Here is a 9,109-nt window from a genome sequence, read left to right as displayed (position 1 = left end):
GGGGCTTTTAAAGTCTTTGAAGGGTCTGCTTCAGAGAGGTTGGTACGTTTAAAGAAAGACAGGACTGCCGATTAACCCACTTCTGTTGGGTAAACATATTCTGATCCAGCTTTGAACTGGTTGAGCCAGCCAGGGCCCCTATCTACAGGAGAAAAAGCTGCCAGGCCTTTGTGTCAGATCTGGAGACTTCGCACCCTCTTAATGACCTACTTATGTCCCGCTGCCCCTGTCTACCTTTCAGGGAATCTGTCTAACTCCTAGTCCTTCAGCATGACATCTAACCCGGGATCTCTCATCTCATAACATCTTCGTATGGCGTTGACATTGAGGATCATGGCAGATTCCAACCAGTTTGAAGATGAACAGTAGAATATCTGAACTATCCAAGAATGAGAGGGAGAACTGACTTTTCACGGAAGAGAGCTTGCTGCTTCACGGATAGGTAGGTCAAGAAGATGCGAATGGCCAGAGAAAGCTGGGACTTGTTTCCGATTTTAACGGTAGTGAAAACAGCCACGGCTGGAGCCACCACAGCCTAAAATTTGGACTTGACACAGTGGCTTAGTTACCTTCTTAATTCTATAGGAATACCTATTTGGAATCTCAGAGTTACTCCTCTTCATCCTCCCCCAAAGATATTTGTATAAGATCCTTTGTCTTGGCTCTTAGCTAACTTTTTATTTTCTCTTCTCAAAGGTGTTGTTTTTCTTTTTTATGCATTTCAAACTTTTTTTTTTTTTTTTTTTTTTTTTTTTTTTGATACAGGTTTTCTCTGTGTAGCCCTGGCTATTCTGGAACTCACTCTATAGTCTAGGCTAGCCTTGAACTCAGGGATCCACTGCAGGGATTAAAGGTGTGTACCACCACCCACATAACATTATTATTATTATTATTATTATTATTATTATTATTGTTGTTGTTGTTGTTGTTATTATTATTATTATTATTATTATTATTATTATTTAGTCTTAGTCACAGCTTAACTAAAGTCATTTTGTTACTTAGCTTTGGGTTGTTCCTTTAGATGACTAGAAAGAATAGTTTAGAAAGGGAGCCGGTTTTACTTTGACTCAGGATTTTTAGAGATTTTATGATTTTAGAGTTCATGGACAGGTGTCTCCATTGTCATAGGCTTCTGGGAAAGACAGATGTCATGATAGCAGGAATGTATGATGGAGCAAAGTTACTCATCTCCTGGTGGTCTGAGAGGAGAGAAAATATGAGGGGGGGCACGATTATAGATACAAAGTATCACATTCTATCCCCACAAAAGCCTCTGACTAATAAATAATCTACCTCTTCCAGCTAAGTAAGCCCCATCATCATCTTCTTCTCCTTCTTTTTCTTCTTCTCCTCCTCCTTCTCCTTTTCCTCTTCTTCTTCTTCCTCCTCCTCCTGCTTCTTCTACTCTGCTTCTCCTTTTCTCTCTCTTTTTTCCCAACAAGACATTTTTATTAATTTTCTGGGTATTTCACATCAGGAACAGTGATAGTTTGAATAGGTATGCCCCCCATAGACTGATGTCTTTGAATACTTGACCCATAGGGAGTGGCACTTTAAGCTGACCTTGCTGAAGTGGTCTTACTGAAGAAAGTGTGTCACTGTGGGGATGGGCTTTGAGGTCTCCTAAGCTCAAGTTATACCCAGTGTGACAATCTCCTGTCTCCCTTTGGGTCAAGGTATAGAATGGTTGGCTCCCTAGTACCCTTTCTGTCTGCATGCTGCTGTTTCCTGCCATGATGAAAATGGACTAAACCTCTGAAACTGTAAGCCAATCCTGATTAAATGTTAGCCTTTATAAGAGTTGCCTTGGTTATGGTGTTCCTTCAGAGCAATAAAACCCTAAATAAGGCACATCCTGATCACACTCATTTCCCAGTCCCTCCATGTCTAACCCTCTACCCTCTTGTTATCTTTATACTCACTGGAGCATGGTCAAACTCTTAGGGGCTTGCCACTTTAGTAGAACTGAGTCCTTCCTCTCCCACATGCCTATCAGAAGTTATCAGTTGTGGAGAGACACAGTTCAGCATCTCCACGTCACTCGTAAAGAGTTCTCTTTGGTGGTTTCCTGTCTAGGTCATTATTTTGGAGGGGAGGGGAATGGCATCTGGGATAGAGGTAGGAGTTGTCACAGAAGCCTTCCATGTCCCTCCCTCTCAACTGTGCATCTGCTGTTGTAGAGATCACAACAAATGTAGCTTCTTGTCCCAGCGGGAGCAAGGATCATGTGTTCCACGGGGTTTCTGGCAACAGCACAAACCACAAACACAGTCCCTGGCTGCAGTTGGACCATGAACCAAATAAGGCCCTCAGAGGGAGCTCATACCATGGAAACTAACAAGGAGCTCCCATCTTCTGAAGTTGCCATCACCTCCCCAAATTGTGCTACCAGTGAAATACCAAGGCTTCCACACATGAGCATTTAATATTAATATTAATTACAGCAGTTACTGAACCAAGTACAAAAGACATGGTTCCGATTTCCTGGATTGGCATCAGTCCCCTAAAGAAGTTTACCTAATGTTTAAAACATTTATTCTAGTCTCTGCGTATGGAATATTTTTAGTGTGAACTCTCCGCACTAAAAATAACCTTTTGCAAATAGGTCTTAAACTGGGTCTCAAGAAGGCTGTGCTCTGGGCATGGCATACTTGTCATCCTTTGAATTCTCAACAGCCATGACTACCAAGATTCTTGCAAGACTGAGCCCAGTAACACCCTATCATGATGAGAGATATGATGAGACCCATTCTCGAGGCTATTGAGCAGTTAACAGTTACTGGGAGAGATACTTTCTTCCGTAGAGTAGCTCATGGGCCTATATATAACCTCTTGCTGTATGCTCCTATAAGTAACCCCAATTAAACTTATTGGTGCACATACCTGGGATTGGGTAGAATTATTTCTTTGGTTTTTCACTGGTGTCTGAGTATTTAAGCATTTGTTAATCTCTCCATCCCATGTAGCACTTAGTGCTAGAATATGAGCATGATAGACCTGAAGGGAAGTTTGGAAGAAACATTTATGTTACTGTAGTGTGTGATGAGATACATGATTAAAGCTAAGCTGTCTGAAGGTGGAACATTTGCATTGGGACCTTTTTATGGTTGTCTTTCCTCCTGTGGTATGGGCTGGTATGCCTTCTAGCTTTCTAGCTGCATTGTCCTTTCTGTGGCTGAAAGATATGTAAACAAGGCTCGTCTAGTGGCTATTCCTAGTTGTCAACTTGACTATATCTGAAATGAACCACAATCCAGAACTGGGAGGCTCACCTTTCATCCTGATCTTGAGGCATAGAGGGAATGAGTCTTAGGACACTAAGGCAAGGAGATCTCTGAGGTCAAGGTCATCTGGGACAAAGCAAGTCCCAGATCCAAGAGTGGTGGTACACACCTTTAATCTGGGACACACCTGTTGGAAGAAGGAAGCTTGCTCTCTTAACTTGTTTGCCTTGTGGGACTGAGCATCTGCTAGATTCTTGGACTTCCACTCACAGCTGCTGCTGACCATTGTTAGGGAGTTGGACTACAGACTGTAAGTCACCAACAAATTCTCTTACTACCTGTAAGTTCTGTGACTCTAGAGAACCCTGACTAATACAGCTTGTGAGTCTCAAGCAGAGGGTTCAAGAGGAGAATGCCATGGTAGTTACCTTCTGCTTATATGCGTTACCATGCATGGACGAGGTCTACTTTGTGAGTATGAGGATGACCTATTATGTGACACTGTTCCTTGGGATATGTGAACAATTGCCTACTCACCACCAATAGGAAACTGCATAAGGACACCACAAAAGTCTCACTTGCCAAGCCAGTAAGATTCATTGGGGTTACTTACAGGACTATGGATGAGGAGTTGCATTCAGGAGAACAAATGACCCAGAGTCAGCTGCATCAGCAAACAACTAACCCAGTATGAATGACAGCTCATGAAAGCTGGAAACCTGGAACACACTATGTAGTCTTCAGGCGGTTTGACAAATTAAAGTGTGTGTATCAGTTGGTCTGAACCTTCCTAGCACTGCAGTGTGTTTCTGTGTCATCCAGGTGGCTCATTGGTAACTATGTTCTATGTGGCACTTGATGGCCAGTCACTAGATCAGACAGGACTGTTGACAGGAGACTTAGGAAGGGTTGCTTCAGCACTGAGTTCAGAACTGGTACAGCTGAGCCCCAGCCGGAGACACCATCTTTATGAGGTAGGAGAGATGCTGATAGACCTAAATGGATTAGGCTGGCTTATAATCAAATCTGTAAAGTGCTAATACCATTGGAAGGTGACAAGAAAGAGAAAGCCCAGATAGAATACCCTGTCTAGGTCACAGGAAAGCAAAAGCAGGAAGATTTCCAACATGCTTCAGAAAAAATAGAGAGAAGGCAAATTCAGTATGTCAGCCTCTGGAAGGCTTCAGTCCTGAGCAAATATTATTAAAGGGGTGACTGATGACACAGTAGGAGTAGAGGTGACTAAGCTTCTTCCAGAGATGGGCAGTTATAACTGCTCCCTCCCCTTCTGCTTCACCACCCAGTAAGTGGTGTACATTTTTCTCCTGCAGGAAACCTTACTGGTTGTGGAAATGTTTGCTTAGCCCAGGGTTCTCTCAGAGGGCAGGTAATCAATGAAGAATAATGTTGTGGTATATTCACCAGAGAAAACTGCTCAGATATGGGTTTAAGCCAAAAGAAAGTCTATTAGTCAGCTACTAACTACACTGTGTATTTGAGATCGCAGAATGGTCTTTCTCAGGGAGAGTTCTTTGTTTTTTTAAAGATTTATGTATTTATTTAATATTGTTGCTGTCTTCAGACACACCAGAAGAGGGCATCAGATCTCATAACAGATGATGGTTGTGAGTCACCATGTGGTTGCTGGGATTTGAACTTAGGACCTCTAGAAGATCAGTCAGTGCTCCTAACATCTGAGCAATCTCACCAGCCCCTCAGGGTGAGATTTTAAGCACACACACACACACACACACACACACACACACACACACACACACACATGCCTTGAGTTGACATAGTCCAGTTAACAAGAACAGTTAGCCCAAAACAGAACTACAGAGGGCCAAAAAGCAAGGTCTTCCTATGGGAACACACCCTCCCATTTGGCTTCTTCAAACCTTCCCCTAATTCAACCACAGGGATCCCTGACTTCAGTCAAATGGTTGGTATGAGTATCTGCTTCTGTCTCAGTCAGCTGCTGATAGGCTTTGCAGAGGGCAGCCATGCCAGACTCCCTTCTGTAAGCACATCATAGCATCAGTAATAGTGTCAGGCCTTGGTGCCCTCCTTTGAGATGAATCCCAAGTTGGACCAGTCATAGGGACAGTCTTTCCTTCGGTCTCTTCTCAAATTTTTGTTCCTGAATTTGTTTTAGACAGGAACAGTTCTGGGTCAGAATTGTGGGTCTCTTTCCCCAATGTGGGGCATTTTGGCTAAGGTCACCCCCATTGAGTCCTTAGAGTCTCTCACCTTCCCAGTCTCCGGTGCTTTCTAGAGGTTCCCCCACTTCCACCTGTCCCTCTGGGCTTCTCTCCTGCTCCCTACCCTTACACCATACCTGATCCTGTCCCCCTTTCCCTCTTCCTTTCCCCTGTCCTACCCAGGTTCCTCCCTCCCTCTGCCTCCTGTGATTATTTCCTTTCCTTTTCTAAGTGGAATTAAAACACCCTCACTTGTGCCTTTCTGCTTGTTACACTTCTTATAGTCTATAGGCTTATCCCAGGTATTCTGTACTTTTTGGCTAATATCATGCAAGTCCTTTTGAGTCTGAGTTTTCTCACTCAGGATGATTTTTGCCTGCAAAATTCATGCTGTCCTCATTTTTAATAGCCGAATAGTATTCCATTGTGCAAATGAACCACATTTTCTGTATCCATTCATCAATTGAGAGACATCTGGGTTGTTTCCAGCTTCTGGCTAATTACAAATATGGCTACTAGGAACATGCTGAAGCACCTGTCCTGTGGTATGGTGGGACATCTTTGGGTATGTGCCCAGGAATGGTGTAGCTGGGTCTTCAGGTAGAACTGTTTCTAATTTTCTGAGGAACCACCAGATTGATTTCCAGAGTGGTTGTTACCAGTTTGCAATCCCACCAGGAATGGAGGCGTGTTCCTCTTATTCCACATCCTCATCAGCATGTGCTGTCATTTGAGTTTTTGATCTTAGCCACACCAACTGGTATGAGGTGGACTCTCAGGGTCATTTTTATTTGCATTTCCCTGATGACTGAGGACTTTGAACATTTCCTTAATGTTCACTTAAGTGCTTCTCAGCTATTTGAGATTCTTCTGTTGTGAATTCTCTGTTTAGCTCTGTACCCTACCTTTTCTTTTTTTTGGGGGGGGGGGGGAACAACTTCTTGAGTTCTTTATATATTTTAGATATTAGCCCTGTCAGATGTAGGGTTAGTGAAAATATTTTCCCAATCTGTAGTTTACCAATTTGTCCTATTGATGGTGCTTTTTGCCTTACAGAAGCTTTCCAGTTTCATGAAGTCCCGTTTATCAATTGTTGGTCTTAGAGCCTGAACCGTTTTTCTGTTCAGAAAATTTCTCCTTGTGCCCCATGTGATGGAGGATCTTCTCTACTTTCTCTTCTATTAGATTCAGTGTTTCTGTCCTTGATCCACTTGGAATTGAACTTTGTACAAGGAAATAAGAATGGATTGATTGCATTCTTCTACATTCTGACATCCAGTTTAACCACCACCATTTGTTGAAAATGCTATTTTTTTCCCCATTGGATGGTTTTGGCTTCTTTGTCAAAGACAAAGTGACCATAGGTGTGGGTTTATTTTTGGGTCTTTGATTCTGTTGTGTTGATCGACCTGTCTGTTTCTGTGCCAATAATATGTGGTTTTTAATTCAATGAAAATGAGGACACTTCATACCCAAAGTTATGAGACACAATGAAAGCAGTGTTCAGAGGGAAGTTCATAGCACTAAGTGTCTTCATAAAGAAATTGGAGAGATCCTATACAAGCAATTTAACAGCATAGCTGGAAGCTCTAGAACAGAAAGAAGCAAACACACCAGAGCTGAGGGCAGGAAATAGTCAAACAGGAAAAAGTCAAACTCAGGAAGGAAATTAACCAGTTAGAAACAAAGAACAATATAAAGAATCAAAACAACCAAGAGTTTTTTTTTTTTTTTTTTTTTTTTGAGAAAATAAACAAGATAGATAAACCCTTAGCCAAACTAACAAAAGAACACAGAGACAGTATTAAAATGAAAAAAATTGGAAATGGAAAGGAAGACATAACAACAGAAACTGAGGGAATTAAAAAACCTCATCAGATCCTACTATAAAAGCCTATACTCAACAAAACTGAAAATCTGGATGAAATGGACAATTTTCTAGTCAGATACCAGGTACCAAAGTTAAATTAGAATGAGATAAACCATCTAAACAGTCCCATGACTGCTAAAGAAATAGAAGTAGTTATTAAGTCTCCCAACCAAAAAAAGCCCAGGGCCAGATAGTTTTAGTGAAGAATTTTACCAGCCCTCCAAAGAGCTAATACCAATACTCCCGAAACTATTCCAGGAAATAGAAACAGACGGAACACTATGTAATTTATTCTATGAAGCCACAGTTACTCTGATACCTAACCCACACAAAGACCCAACAAAGAAAGAGAACTTCAGACCAATCTCACTTATTAATCTATGATACAAAAACACTCAATAAAATTTTTGCAAACTGAATTTAAAAACACATCAAAACGATCACTCAACAAGATCCAATAGGCATCATCCCAGTGATACAGAGATGGTTCAATAAATGGAAATCTATCAACATAATAGCCTAAATAAAAAACTGAACAAAAAAACGCCACATGGTCATCTCATTAGATGCTGAAAAAGCCTTTGAAAAAATACAACACTCCTTCACGTAAAAAGTCTTGGAGAGATTGGGAATTCATGGGACATACCTAAATATAATGAAAGAAATATACAGCAAACCAACAGCCAACATCAAATTAAATGGAGAGAAATTAGAAGCAATCCCACAAAAATCTACAAGACAAGGTTGCCCACTCTTTTCCTATCTATGCAATACAGTACTCAAAGTTCTAAAGAGAGCAATTAGACAACAAAAGGATATCACAGGAATACAAATTGGAAAGGAAAAAGTCAAAGTATCAGAATTTGCTGATGATATGATAGTATACATAAGTGGGCCCCAGAATTCTACCATAGAACTCCTATAGCTGACAAACAACTTCAACAAAGTGGCAGGATATAAAATTATGTTGCAGTAATTACTAAAAAATGAAAAAGTCTTTTCTCTTTATCAGTCCCCATGGTCTCACTCCATGGGTGCTGCTTCTAGTATGGAGCTGGAATAAGGACTCTGTCACTCCATGCAAGCCACCCCCAATTTCATTCCACCCACAAGACTGCCTCCAACCCTGAGAAAAATTGCCAACATGCCCAGCACAAACATGACTCTAAGGCTCATAGCTTTTCATACAGGTTTATATATTCAATTCTCAACCCACAAACCCTCTACACAATGAGATTACATCAAATGGACAAAGATACAAATTGCCCTTCTATATGAGATAAAAGATCTATAAGATCCTTAAAATGTTTATAGCTATCTAATGTCAATTAGGCCCACCTGGATCTAATTCATCCTTCCCGATGTCCATCTTGGAGCTTCTCTTTCGTTCCTCCTCTTTCCTCTCATTCTCCCTTTTCCTCCTTCTCACCTCTGACCCTCTCTCTCCACCTCCCTTCCCCCCCCGCCCAATGGCCAGCTCTCGCCTTTATTTTACTAATTAAAGTGGGAAGGTTTTTGAGAAGTCCTGAGTAGGTGACTAGGCAGCACTTCTTGGGGAAGTGGAATTAGCATCAAAATACAAAAGGCTGCAGGACTGTCTACAAAATTAACCCAAACAAATCAGCCTTACTTTACACAAATGATAAACAGACTGAGAAATAAATTAGGGAAAAACAGCCTTCACAATAGCCACAAATAGTACAAAATATCTTGGTGTAACTCCTACCAACAAGTGAACGGCCTGTACGACAAGAACTTCAAATCCCTAATAAAAGAATTTGAAGACCTCAGAAGATGGAATGTTATGCTCA

This window comes from Micromys minutus (assembly GCF_963924665.1).
Source record: "Micromys minutus genome assembly, chromosome: 26".
NCBI lineage: Eukaryota > Metazoa > Chordata > Mammalia > Rodentia > Muridae > Micromys > Micromys minutus.
Note: the sequence above shows the minus strand (reverse complement) of the source record.